Source organism: Triticum urartu, chromosome 7 (genome assembly GCF_003073215.2).
Source record: "Triticum urartu cultivar G1812 chromosome 7, Tu2.1, whole genome shotgun sequence".
Classification (NCBI taxonomy): Eukaryota; Viridiplantae; Streptophyta; class Magnoliopsida; order Poales; family Poaceae; genus Triticum; species Triticum urartu.
Genome location: NC_053028.1, coordinates 49,021,254 through 49,034,097, shown reverse-complemented (window position 1 = coordinate 49,034,097; position 12,844 = coordinate 49,021,254).

The window sequence follows — 12,844 nt, the reverse complement described above, 5'->3', positions numbered from 1 at the left end:
TAAATCGTCTACATCCGGAGGGCGGACATAAGTCCCTTGAAAATTAGCCCGAAAAGCGTCCTCGAGCTCCTCCCAACTTCCAATTGAGTTTTCGGAGAGGCTTTTCAGCCAGTGCCGAGCAGGCCCATTAAGCTTGAGGGGCAAATATTTAATGGCATGGAGATCGTCTCCACGAGCCATATGAATATGGAGGATAAAGTCCTCGATCCATACTCCAGGGTCTGTTGTCCTGTCGTACGCCTCTATGTTCACTAGTTTGAATCCTGCTGGGAATTCGTGATCCAGCACCTCATCGGTGAAACATAGGGGGTGTGCGGCACCCCTGTATTGGGATATGCCATGGTGTTCGGACGGTTGTAGTATTCGGTTTTGATTTTGTGCCGGAGCGCGCTTCCTAGATCCATAGATGGATCTGGTCGCGCCAGATTTTTGGCGCAAGTTCTCACGTAGATCATTTGTTGACTTATGTGCGACTTTGTTAGCCGCTCTATCGCGGTCACCAGGTGGTGGACCCGGCCGGTTGGCCGTATCATTTTTCGGCTGTGTGGGCTCTAAGGCCTCATCGTCGAATTCAGGTAATAGCTTGCGCTTCGGATAGCTATTTGTGTGGTAACTTTCGCCATACTTTGTTTTGTTGTCGAGCACTTTGTTCCACCTGCTGTTGAGCGTATCTTGTGTGGCCTTAAGCCTTTACTTCTGCTTCTTCAGGCTCCTCGCGGTGGCAATAAGCCTTCTGCAGAGGTTCTCTTGCTCCAAGTGCGTTTGTAGGATGATGTGTGCATCTTCGTGCGACTGTTTTCCTCCCCAGACAGGGTTTGATGAGGTTTATCCTTGGCGTTGCCGTGTTCGGACGCCGGATCCGCACTATGTTCGCCGTTTGCATCTTGATCATGCTCTGCCACCGGGGCGGTGCAGTCATCGTTTCTCCTAGAGTCGACTGGACTGTTATTTCCTCTTGCGCTGTTATCGCTATTTTTGCTATGGCGGGACTTAGAGCGGTGCCGCTGACGTCGGCGCTTGGGTTGTTTTGAGGGGGCATCCTCCACTGTCTCTTCGCCATTGCCCTCTTTGGGTGTATCCACCATGTATATGTCATGTGATGAACTGGTTGTCTGGCGCCCTGTGGGCGCTGGTTCCTATTCGTCTCCTGCATCTTCGTTCATACCGTCGATGTCTTCGGAGTTGAAGTTAAGCATGTCGGTTGAGTCGTCGACAGTGGCTACCAAGTGGTGGTGGGTGGGCAGCGAATTTCTTCGTCGTTCGCATCCCATTCTAGCCGAACATAGTTCGGTCAAGGTTCTCCTGATAGGGAGAGAGACCTTAATGAATTTAGCACATCGCCAAAAGGCGAGTGCTGAAAGATATCCGCGGAGGTGAACTCCATGATCGGCGCCCAGTCGGGTTCGATGGGCATGGATGTAGGCGGCTCGGAGTCCGTGGACGGAGATAATCCAGTGGTTCGGCGACACGGCTCTCGTAAGGGGTAAAGTCAGCATCCGGCTTTATCGCCGCTGAGAGCGCGGCCTCCGTGGCGGGGTCTATCCCTCTGCTCTCGGATGGCGCGTTTTGCTCCGGATTGATGGCCGGAGTAGTTGCACATGCGGTCTCCTGAACATTGTCCGACGACAGAGTTACGTCATGCTCATCGCAACTGTGCGGCACACCTGACATGGGCTCGAATCCGTCGAAGATCAAGTCTCCACGGATGTCGGTCGTGTAGTTCAAGTTTCCGAATCTGACCTGATGGCCAGGGGCGTAGCTCTCGATCTGCTCCAGATGGCCAAGCGAATTGGCCCGCAGTGTGAAGCCGCCGAATACAAAGATCTGCCCGGGGAGGAAAACCTCACCCTGAACCGCATCGCTATTGATGATTGAAGGAGCCATCAAGCCTTACAGTGAAAACATAGTGGAACTCTCAATGAAAGCACCAATGTCAGTGTCAAAACCGGCGGATCTCGGGTAGGGGGTCCCGAACTGTGTGTCTAAGGCTGATGGTAACAGGAGGCAGGGGACACGATGTTTACCCAGGTTCGGGCCCTCTTGATGGAGGTAATACCCTACGTCCTGCTTGATTGTTCTTGATGATATGAGTATTACAAGAGTTGATCTACCACGAGATCGTAGAGGCTAAACCCTAGAAGCTAGCCTATGGTATGATTGTATATTGTCCTACGGACTAAACCCTCCGGTTTATATAGACACCGGAGGGGGCTAGGGTTACACAAGGTCGGTTACAAGCGAGGAGATATACAAATCAGTATTGCCTAGCTTGCCTTCCACGCCAAGGAGAGTCCCATCCGGACACGGGATGAAGTCTTCAATCTTGTATCTTCATAGTCCAACAGTCCGGCCAAAGGATATAGTCCGGCTGTCCGGAGACCCCCTAATCCAGGACTCCCTCACTGATCCTATGCCCATAGCAGCATGCATTGACACTCTCAACACTGCATGCTCAGCTAATGGCTCGGTTGCTTCCAATTCAGGGTCATCAAAGTCTGTGACAAATATTGTTTCAAGGTTTTCAGCTTCCTGGACTTGTAATGCTTATATCTGAGCTCTCTGGCTCATTTTGCAGACTTGTTTATGGCCAGGTACCCATGGTTCTCTGCATTTATAACACACCTGATTTTGCTTTGCTTGCTGGATAACGGTAATTCTATTTGGTGTGGCATTGGGCACAGTGGTTTTGGTCTGGTCAAACAATACTTGTCTTCTGGGTTGGGGAACATAGGGCTTAGTGAAGGAAATAGGCCCTAGAGGCAATAATAAAGTTATTATTTATTTCCTTATTTCATGATAAATGTTTATTATTCATGCTAGAATTGTATTAACCGGAAACATAATACATGTGTGAATACATAGACAAACAGAGTGTCACTAGTATGCCTTTACTTGACTAGCTCGTTAATCATAGATGGTTATGTTTCCTAACCATGGACAAAGAGTTGTTATTTGATTAACGGGATCACATCATTAGATGAATGATCTGATTGACATGACCCATTCCATTAGCTTAGCACCCGATCGTTTAGTATGTTGCTATTGCTTTCTTCATGACTTATACATGTTCCTATGACTATGAGATTATGCAACTCCCGTTTACCGAAGGAACACTTTGTGTGCTACCAAACGTCACAACGTAACTAGGTGATCATAAAGGTGCTCTATAGGTGTCTCCAAAGGTACTTGTTGGGTTGGCGTATTTCGAGATTAGGATTTGTCACTCCGAATGTTGGAGAGGTATCTCTGGGCCCTCTCGGTAATACACATCACTTAAGCCTTGCAAGCATTGCAACTAATGAGTTAGTTGTGGGATGATGTATTACGGAACGAGTAAAGAGACTTGCCGGTGACGAGATTGAACTAGGTATTGGATACCGACGATCGAATCCCGGGCAAGTAACATACCGATGACAAAGGGAACAACGTATGTTGTTATGCGGTCTGACCGATAAAGATCTTCATAGAATATGTAGGAGCCAATATGGGAATCCAGGTCCCGCTATTGGTTATTGACCGGAGACGTATCTCGGTCATGTCTACATTGTTCTCGAACCGTAGGGTCCGCACGCTTAACGTTACGATGACAGTTATTATGAGTTTATGTATTTTGATGTGCCGAAGGTTGTTCGGAGTCCCAGATGTGATCATGGACATGACGAGGAGTCTCGAAATGGTCGAGACATAAAGATCGATATATTGGACGACTATATTCGGACACCGGAATTGTTCCGGGTGATTTTGGATAAAAACCGGAGTGCCAGAGGGGTTACCGGAACCCCTCGGGGAAGTAATGGGCCTTATTGGGCCTGAGGGAAGAGAGAGGGCAGCAGCCCAGGAGGTGGCGCCCCCCCCCCCTCATGGGGAGTCCGAATAGGACTAGGAGGGGGGCCTTTTCCTCTCCCTCTCTTTCCTTCCCCCTCCAAATTCCTAGTTGGACTAGGAAAGGGGAGTCCTACTCCCACTAGGAGAAGGACTCCCCCCCTCTCCTTGGCGCACCCAAGGGCCGGCCGGCCTCCCCCTTGCTCCTTTATATACGGGGGCAGGGGGCACCCTAGAACACACAAGTTGATCTTCGTGATCGTTCCTTAGCCGTGTGCGGTGCCCCCCTCCATGATATTACACCTCGATCATATTGTAGCGGTGCTTAGGCGAAGCCCTGCGACAGTTGAACATCAAGATCGTCACCACGCCGTCGTGCTGACGGAACTCCTCCCCGAAGCTTTGCTGGATCGGAGCCCGGGGAGCGTCATCAAGCTGAACGTGTGCTAAGAACTCGGAGGTGCCGGAGTAACGGTGCTTGGATCGGTTGGACCGGGAAGACGTACGACTACTTCCTCTACGTTGCGTCAACGCTTCCGCTTCGGTCTGCGAGGGTACGTAGACAACACTCTCCCCTCTCGTTGCTATGCATCACCATGATCTTGCGTGTGCGTAGGATTTTTTTGAAATTACTACGTTCCCCAACAGTGGCATCTGAGCCTAGGTTTTATGGTTTGATGTTATATGCACGAGTAGAACACAAGTGAGTTGTGGGCAATATAAGTCATACTGCCTACCAGCATGTCATACTTTGGTTCGGCGGTATTGTTGGATGAAGCGGCCCGGACCGACATTACGCGTACGCTTACGCGAGACCGGTTCTCCCGACGTGCTTTGCACATAGGTGGCTTGCGGGTGACTGTTTCTCCAACTTTAGTTGAACCGAGTGTGGCTACACCCGGTCCTTGTGAAGGTTAAAACGGCATCAACTTGACAAACTATCGTTGTGGTTTTGATGCGTAGGTAAGATTGGTTCTTGCTTAAGCCCGTAGCAGCCACGTAAAACTTGCAACAAACAAAGTAGAGGACGTCTAACTTGTTTTTGCACGGCATGTTGTGATGTGATATGGTCAAGACATGATGCTAAATTTTATTGTATGAGATGATCATGTTTTGTAACCGAGTTGTCGGCAACTGGCAGGAGCCATATGGTTGTCGCTTTATTGTATGCAATGCAATCGCGCTGTAATGCTTTACTTTATCACTAAGCGGTAGCGATAGTCGTGGAAGCATAAAATTGGCGAGACGACAACGATGCTACGATGGAGATCAAGGTGTCGCGCCGGTGACGATGGTGATCATGACGGTGCTTCGGAGATGGAGATCACAGGCACAAGATGATGATGGCCATATCATATCACTTATATTGATTGCATGTGATGTTTATCTTTTATGCATCTTATCTTGCTTTGATTGATGGTAGCATTATAAGATGATCTCTCACTAAAATTATCAAGAAGTGTTCTCCCTGAGTATGCACCATTGTGAAAGTTCTTCGTGCTGAGACACCACGTGATGATCGGGTGTGATAAGCTCTACGTTCAAATACAATGGGTGCAAAACAGTTGCACACGCGGAATACTCAGGTTATACTTGACGAGCCAAGCATATGCAGATATGGCCTCGGAACACGGAGACCGAAAGGTCGAGCGTGAATCATATAGTAGATATGATCAACATAGTGATGTTCACCAATGAAACTACTCCATCTCACGTGATGATCGGACATGGTTTAGTTGATTTGGATCACGTGATCACTTAGAGGATTAGAGGGATGTCTATCTAAGTGGGAGTTCTTTAAGTAATTTGATTAATTGAACTTAAATTTATCATGAACTTAGTACCTGATAGTATCTTGCTTATGTATGTTTGATTGTAGATAGATGGCCCGTGCTGTTGTGCCGTTGAATTTTAATGCGTTCCTTGAGAAAGCAAAGTTGAAAGATGATGGTAGCAATTACACGGACTGGGTCTGTAACTTGAGGATTATCCTCATTGCTGCACAGAAGAATTACATCCTGGAAGCACCGCTGGGTGCCAGGCCTGCTACTGGAGCAACACCAGATGTTATGAACGTCTGGCAGAGCAAAGCTGATGACTACTCGATAGTTCAGTGTGCCATGCTTTACGGCTTAGAATCGGGACTTCAACGACGTTTTGAACGTCATGGATCATATGAGATGTTCCAGGAGTTGAAGTTAATATTTCAAGCAAATGCACGGATTGAGAGATATGAAGTCTCCAATAAGTTCTATAGCTGCAAGATGGAGGAGAACAGTTCTGTCAGTGAGCATATACTCAAAATGTCTGGGTATAATAATCACTTGATTCAGATGGGAGTTAATCTTCCAGATGATTTTCATTGACAGAATTCTCCAATCACTGCCACCAAGCTACAAGAGCTTCGTGATGAACTATAATATGCAAGGGATGAATAAGACTATTCCCGAGCTCTTCGCAATGCTGAAAGCTACGGAGGTAGAAATCAAAAAGGAGCATCAAGTGTTGATGGTCAACAAGACCACTAGTTTCAAGAAAAAGGGCAAAGGGAAGAAGAAGGGGAACTTCAAGAAGAACGGCAAGCAAGTTGCTGCTCAAGAGAAGAAACCCAAGTCTGGACCTAAAGCTGAAACTGAGTGCTTCTACTGCAAGCAGACTGGTCACTGGAAACGGAAAAGCCCTAAGTATTTGGCGGATAAGAAGGATGGCAAGGTGAACAAAGGTATATGTGATATACATGTTATTGATGTGTACCTTAGTAATGCTCGCAGTAGCACCTGGGTATTTGATACTGGTTTTGTTGCTAATATTTGCAACTCGAAACAGGGACTATGGATTAAGCGAAGATTGGCTAAGGACGAGGTAACGATGCGCGTGGGAAACGGTTCCAAAGTCGATGTGATCGCAGTCGGCACGCTACCACTACATCTACCTTCGGGATTAGTATTAGACCTAAATAATTGTTATTTGGTGCCAGCGTTGAGCATGAACATTATATCTGGATCTTGTTTAATGCGAGATGGTTATTCATTTAAATCAGAGAATAATGGTTGTTCTATTTACATGAGTAATATCTTTTATGGTCATGCACCCTTGAAGAGTGGTCTATTCTTATTGAATCTCGATAGTAGTGATACACATATTCATAATGTTGAAGCCAAAAGATGCAGACTTGATAATGATGGTGCAACTTATTTGTGGCACTGCCGTTTAGGTCATATCGGTGTAAAGCGCATGAAGAAACTCCATACTGATGGACTTTTGAAACCACTTGATTATGAATCACTTGGTACTTGCGAACCGTGCCTCATGGGCAAGATGACTAAAGCACCGTTCTCCGGTACTATGGAGAGAGCAACATATTTGTTGGAAATCATACATACAGATGTATGTGGTCCGATGAATATTGAGGCTCGTGGCGGATATCGTTATTTTCTCACCTTCACAGATGACTTAAGCAGATATGGGTATATCTACTTAATGAAACATAAGTCTGAAACATTTGAAAAGTTCAAAGAATTTCAGAGTGAAGTTGAAGATCATCGTAACAAGAAAATAAATTTTCTATGATCTGATCCTGGAGGAGAATATTTGAGTTACGAGTTTGGTGTACATTTGAAGCAATGCGGAATAGTTTCGCAACTCACGCCACCTGGAACACCACAGCATAATGGTATGTCCGAACGTCGTAATCGTACTTTACTAGATATGGTGCGATCTATGATGTCTCTTACTGATTTACCGCTATCGTTTTGGGGTTATGCTTTAGAGACGGCCGCATTCACGTTGAATAGGGCACCATCGAAATCCGTTGAGACGACGCCTTATGAACTATGGTTTGGCAAGAAACCAGAGTTGTCGTTTCTGAAAGTTTGGGGATGCGATGCTTATGTGAAAAAGCTTCAACCTGATAAGCTCGAACCCAAATCGGAGAAATGTGTCTTCATAGGATATCCAAAGGAAACTATTGGATACACCTTCTATCACAGATCCGAAGGCAAGACTTTTGTTGCTAAATTCGGAAACTTTCTGGAGAAGGAGTTTCTCTCGAAAGATGTAAGTGGGAGGAAAGTAGAACTTGATGAGGTAACTGTACCTGCTCCCTTATTGGAAAGTAGTACATCACAGAAAACTGTTTCTGCGACACCTACACCAATTAGTGAGGAAGCTAATGATAATGATCATAAAACTTCAGGACAAGATACTACTGAACCTCGTAGATCAACCAGAGTGAGAACCGCGCCAGAGTGGTACGGTAATCCTGTTCTGGAAATCATGCTGCTAGATCATGATGAACTTACGAACTATGAACAAGCGATGGTGAGCCCAGATTCCGCTAAATGGCTTGAAGCCATGAAATCTGAGATGGGATCCATGTATGAGGACAAAGTATGGACTTTGGTTGACTTGCCCGATGATCGGCAAGCAATTGAGAATAAATGGATCTTCAAGAAGAAGACTGACGCTGACGGTAATATTACTGTCTACAAAGCTCGACTTGTTGCAAAAGGTTTTCGACAAGTTCAAGGGGTTGACTACGATGAGACCTTCTCACCCATAGCGATGCTTAAGTCTGTCCGAATCATGTTAGCAATTGCCGCATTTTATGATTATGAAATTTGGCAGATGGATGTCAAAACTGCATTCCTGAATGGATTTCTGGAAGAAGAGTTGTATATCATGCAACCGGAAGGTTTTGTCGATCCAAAGGGAGCTAACAAAGTGTGCAAGCTCCAGCGATCCATTTATGGACTGGTGCAAGCCTCTCGGAGTTGGAATAAACGCTTTGATAGTGTGATCAAAGCATTTGGTTTTATACAGACTTTCGGAGAAGCCTGTATTTACAAGAAAGTGAGTGGGAGCTCTGTAGCATTTCTGATATTATATGTGGATGACATATTACTGATTGGAAATGATATAGAATTTCTGGATAGCATAAAGAGATATTTGAATAAGAGTTTTTCAATGAAAGACCTCGGTGAAGCTGCTTACATATTAGGCATAAAGATCTATACACTACTGGAATCAGCTAATTTGCCATCTGCCAGCTCTTTGCCGTCTGCTAGCTGACGGCAAAGCAGCTCTTTGCCATCAGCTACCAAAAAGCAGATGGCAAAGAACTGGCAGACGGCAAAGAAGCTCTTTGCCGTCCGCCAGTTCTTTGCCGTCTGCTGGCGGATGGCAAAGAATCTTTGCCGTCAGCTGGCGGACGGCAAAGAGAGAGGTGGCCCCCACCCCCCGCCCGTTTGGGAAAAACTTAACGGGCCACCTCTTTGTCGTCCGCCAGCAGACGGCAAAGAGGCAAAGTGGCGGACGGCAAAGAGAGGCGGACGGCAAAGAAGGCAGTATCTAACGGCCCGTGCCCCCCGCCCGCCTCTCTGTTCTCAATTGTCCCGCGCCCGCGCCCCACCACGCACCCCCGCCGCCGCCGCCTCTTGCCCCCGCCGCCGCCCGGGGCGCCCCCCGCCGCTACGGCCCCCCGCGCCTTGGGACCGGCGCCACCGCCCAGGCTCGCCCGCGCCCCGCTCCTCCACCGCTCCACCGCGCTAGGTGAGCTCCGCTCTTTTTCTTTTTTTTTCTGTTTTTTTTTTTTAGTTTTTTAGTTTAGATTTAGTTTTAGTTTTAGTTTTAGGTTTAGTTTTAGTTTAGTTTTAGGTTTAGATTTAGTTTTTTCCTTTTTTTCTGTTTTATTAGTTTTAGGTTTATGTTTAGTTTAGATTTAGTTTTAGTTTTATTTAGTTTTAGGTTTAGTTTAGTTTGAGGAAAGAAGAAGAAGAAGAGAAAAAGAGGAGAGGAGGAGAAGAAGAAGAGGAAGAAGAAGAAGAGGAGGAGGAGAAGAAAAAAGAAGAAGAGGAAGAAGAAGAAGAAAAAAGAGGAGAGGAGGAGAAGAAGAAGAGGAAAAAGGAAAGGAGGAAGAAGAAGAAGAAGAAGGAAAAAGGAAGAAAAGGAAGAAGAAGAAAGGAAAAAAGGGAAAAACCGACCCGACACGGTACACCCGACCCGACGGCACCGCCGACACGACACCCCGACCCGAGACCCCCCGACCCCGACACCCCGATCCGACCCCGACCCCGACCGACACCCCGACCCCGATCGACCCCGAGCCTGTACCCGACACCCTCCGACCCGACACGGCACGGAACCGCCGAAGCCACGCCGACCCTGCCGACCCCGACACCCGACCCCGAACCGACACAAACCCCGCAACCGACTGAACACCACTTTACCCGACTCGACGACGGCACCGTCCGCGGGTCGACCCGCACCGCCGACGCAGAACCGGACCGAGACCGCGATCCTGGTGAGATAGACCGAAGCTGACGCCGACACCCACCGACCGAGAACCCCGAAAAACGCCCCCCGAGAGCCGGCTTACCCGACAAGCGTACCGACCCGACACTGACAGCGGCACCTACCGACCCGACAGGACCGACCCGAACTCGACGCCAGAGACATAGATAGAAGCGAGTCGGAGACACCCTGACCCCGAACACCCCGACCCCGACCCCCCCGACACCGACACGGCACTAACCCCGACATCGACACGACACCCCGACCCCCCGACCCCGAAACAGCACCCCGACCCCGACACGGCACCCCGACACCGACAGGACACCCCGACCACCGACACCTCCCGAAAAGGTGTTCTTTGGCCTTCCAGAGGCCGACGGGGTCATATATTTGTGAATTATTAGTTAGGTCATATATTTTTCGATTTTGTTATGAAAAACATCATATATAATTGTGTTGATCGTGTAGTTTTAAATGTGCAGTTGTTTCATCGCTGCGAGGTTTGGTGTTCGACGACCTCGCCGTGCGTTTGACGAGCTCTGCCCCTTCGTTCGTGGGTGAGCACAAATGACAAGTCCTCCTCCCCCATTAATTATTTGATCTATTCCGATGAAACTTGATAGCTAGCTATATATGTGTCTTGAATCATCAGTATGCGTAACCAATATGTGTCTCCCGTTCGAAAGCGTCATAGTTATAAATATGCATGCATTTGCATATTTATAACCTTGATTCTTTCGAATTGTCCAACGCTATCCATGGATAGCCCGAGTATGTGTAGATTGGGTTCGTTTTCCCATATGCTTTGCTCCGGATCCGACGCATAAATTTCGTCAGTGCCTCCCCTGTTGTTCTCCGGGTACACATCCTCTCTGTTTATTGCAGAGATGTGTATCAGGAGAACAGCGGGGAGGTGCTGCCGAAATTTTGCGTCGGATCCGGAGCATAGCATGGGAAAATGAACCCAATCTACACATACACGGGTGGGATTAGGACCTATCATTACCTATTAGAGTGTAGGTTGCATGGACGTAATAAAATTGACAAAGTAGATCAACTGATGAATATATACATGGTGAATTACATATATAATTGTTGTGTGTCCAGTAGCTCTGAAAGTCAAGATGAGTGACCGTGCTTGGATGTATACCGGTCACACTGGTCAGAACAAATGGAGCGCTGAATGGTTCACAAAAACTAAGGGGTTTGTGCAAGCCGCATTTGCAAATGGCCAAAAGAAAACCTGGTGCCCCTGTTTCCGGTGCGGCAATTGGGAAAAGAAGACAGAGGCTGAAATGGGCAAACACCTGCAGAAGAGTGGTTTTACGCCCGATTATACGGTGTGGACATTTCATGGTAAGTCTGCCCAACGTGACCGAGCTGAGGTGGATCGTCGTCGCACCGGCGAGCATGGTACCGGGATGGAAAACATGGTGCAAGACTATGATGATGCTCGGGATTCGGACAAGGAGATGGAGGAATCTGCAAAGGCCTTCAATGAAATCTTGAGGAGGAGGGGGGCACCGTCTACCAGCGTGGTGCTACACGGCTCCCGTCCGTGCCGGTGACCCGCGAGCAGAGGTGGTTGATTTTCCCTGATGGGGAGAGGTACGTAAGTGCATTTAATATTTTTGTACCTTGTGCATTCACGTTTTTTCAAATAACTAATGCGTTGGCCTTGTCATGCTGCAGGGGTTGGGAGCACCATCATAGTGTCCGCCGGCCCAACTCCGTCCTTGGAGTTCTTTGCCGGGAAAACTTCCCGGGGTTTGTCACGTTGCCTGGTGAGGGTCGGCTTCCAGAGCTTGGATTGAGCTGGGAGCACTACGTGGCTGCCCCGGCCCCGCCAAATGAGATTATCGACGGTGTCGTGTGTGACACGAGGGCAGACATGGTGATCAGAAAGTTCTGGGTAATTTCTCCTTTACACATTTAAAAATCTTCAACTAGCTAGTTATTAATTGTACTAATCAACATTGTCTCATTTGATTGCAGACATTCTACAGGTGTGAGGAGGGATACGAGGAGGACGCGGCACATGTTATCGAGAACGTCTGCAAGCGCCTACTCCAGAACTTACGGCACGAGGCTCGGGTGCAGGCTGTTCGAGACTACTACGCCTTGTGTGGTATCAAGAAGACCAAGCCGGCATGCCGCGATAAGTTCCTGAGTAAGGAGCAGTACATGAAGGTAATTCTTAAGGCCTTCTCTACTTAAGTTCCTTCATTTAGTAATTCTTAGCCGTAGCGCTCAAGTTTCTATTTGCTAACTTAGGCGCCTCCGAGATGGTGTGCGGATCGGATGGATTGTTGGGAGGTGTTGGTCGATGAGTGGTGCTCACAACGATGGCTAGCCCTCCACAAGGAGGCCAAGGACAAACGTGCCCAAATGGAAGGTGTGCCACACCATCAAGGCAGCTCCAACTTATATCAGTTCGGGCACAACTGGGTATGTGGTTTGCTTCATGATTCATGCAATTCATTCATCATGCTAGCTTGAGCCCTTTAATTACTAATTTTCATTGTTTCTCTCTTTCAGGCACGCTACAATAAGGCGGATAAGGTGCCAGAGGTGTATGACCTGTATGCCATGGCCCACACTGCCTCTTTCAAGAAAGTCAAGGCTTTCTCTCAGTCTGACCTCGATGATGCAAACAACTTCACCAACATCTCCTCCCACAACAAGCTCGTGAGATATAGAGATGAGGGGAAGGCGAGGAAAGGGGAGGACT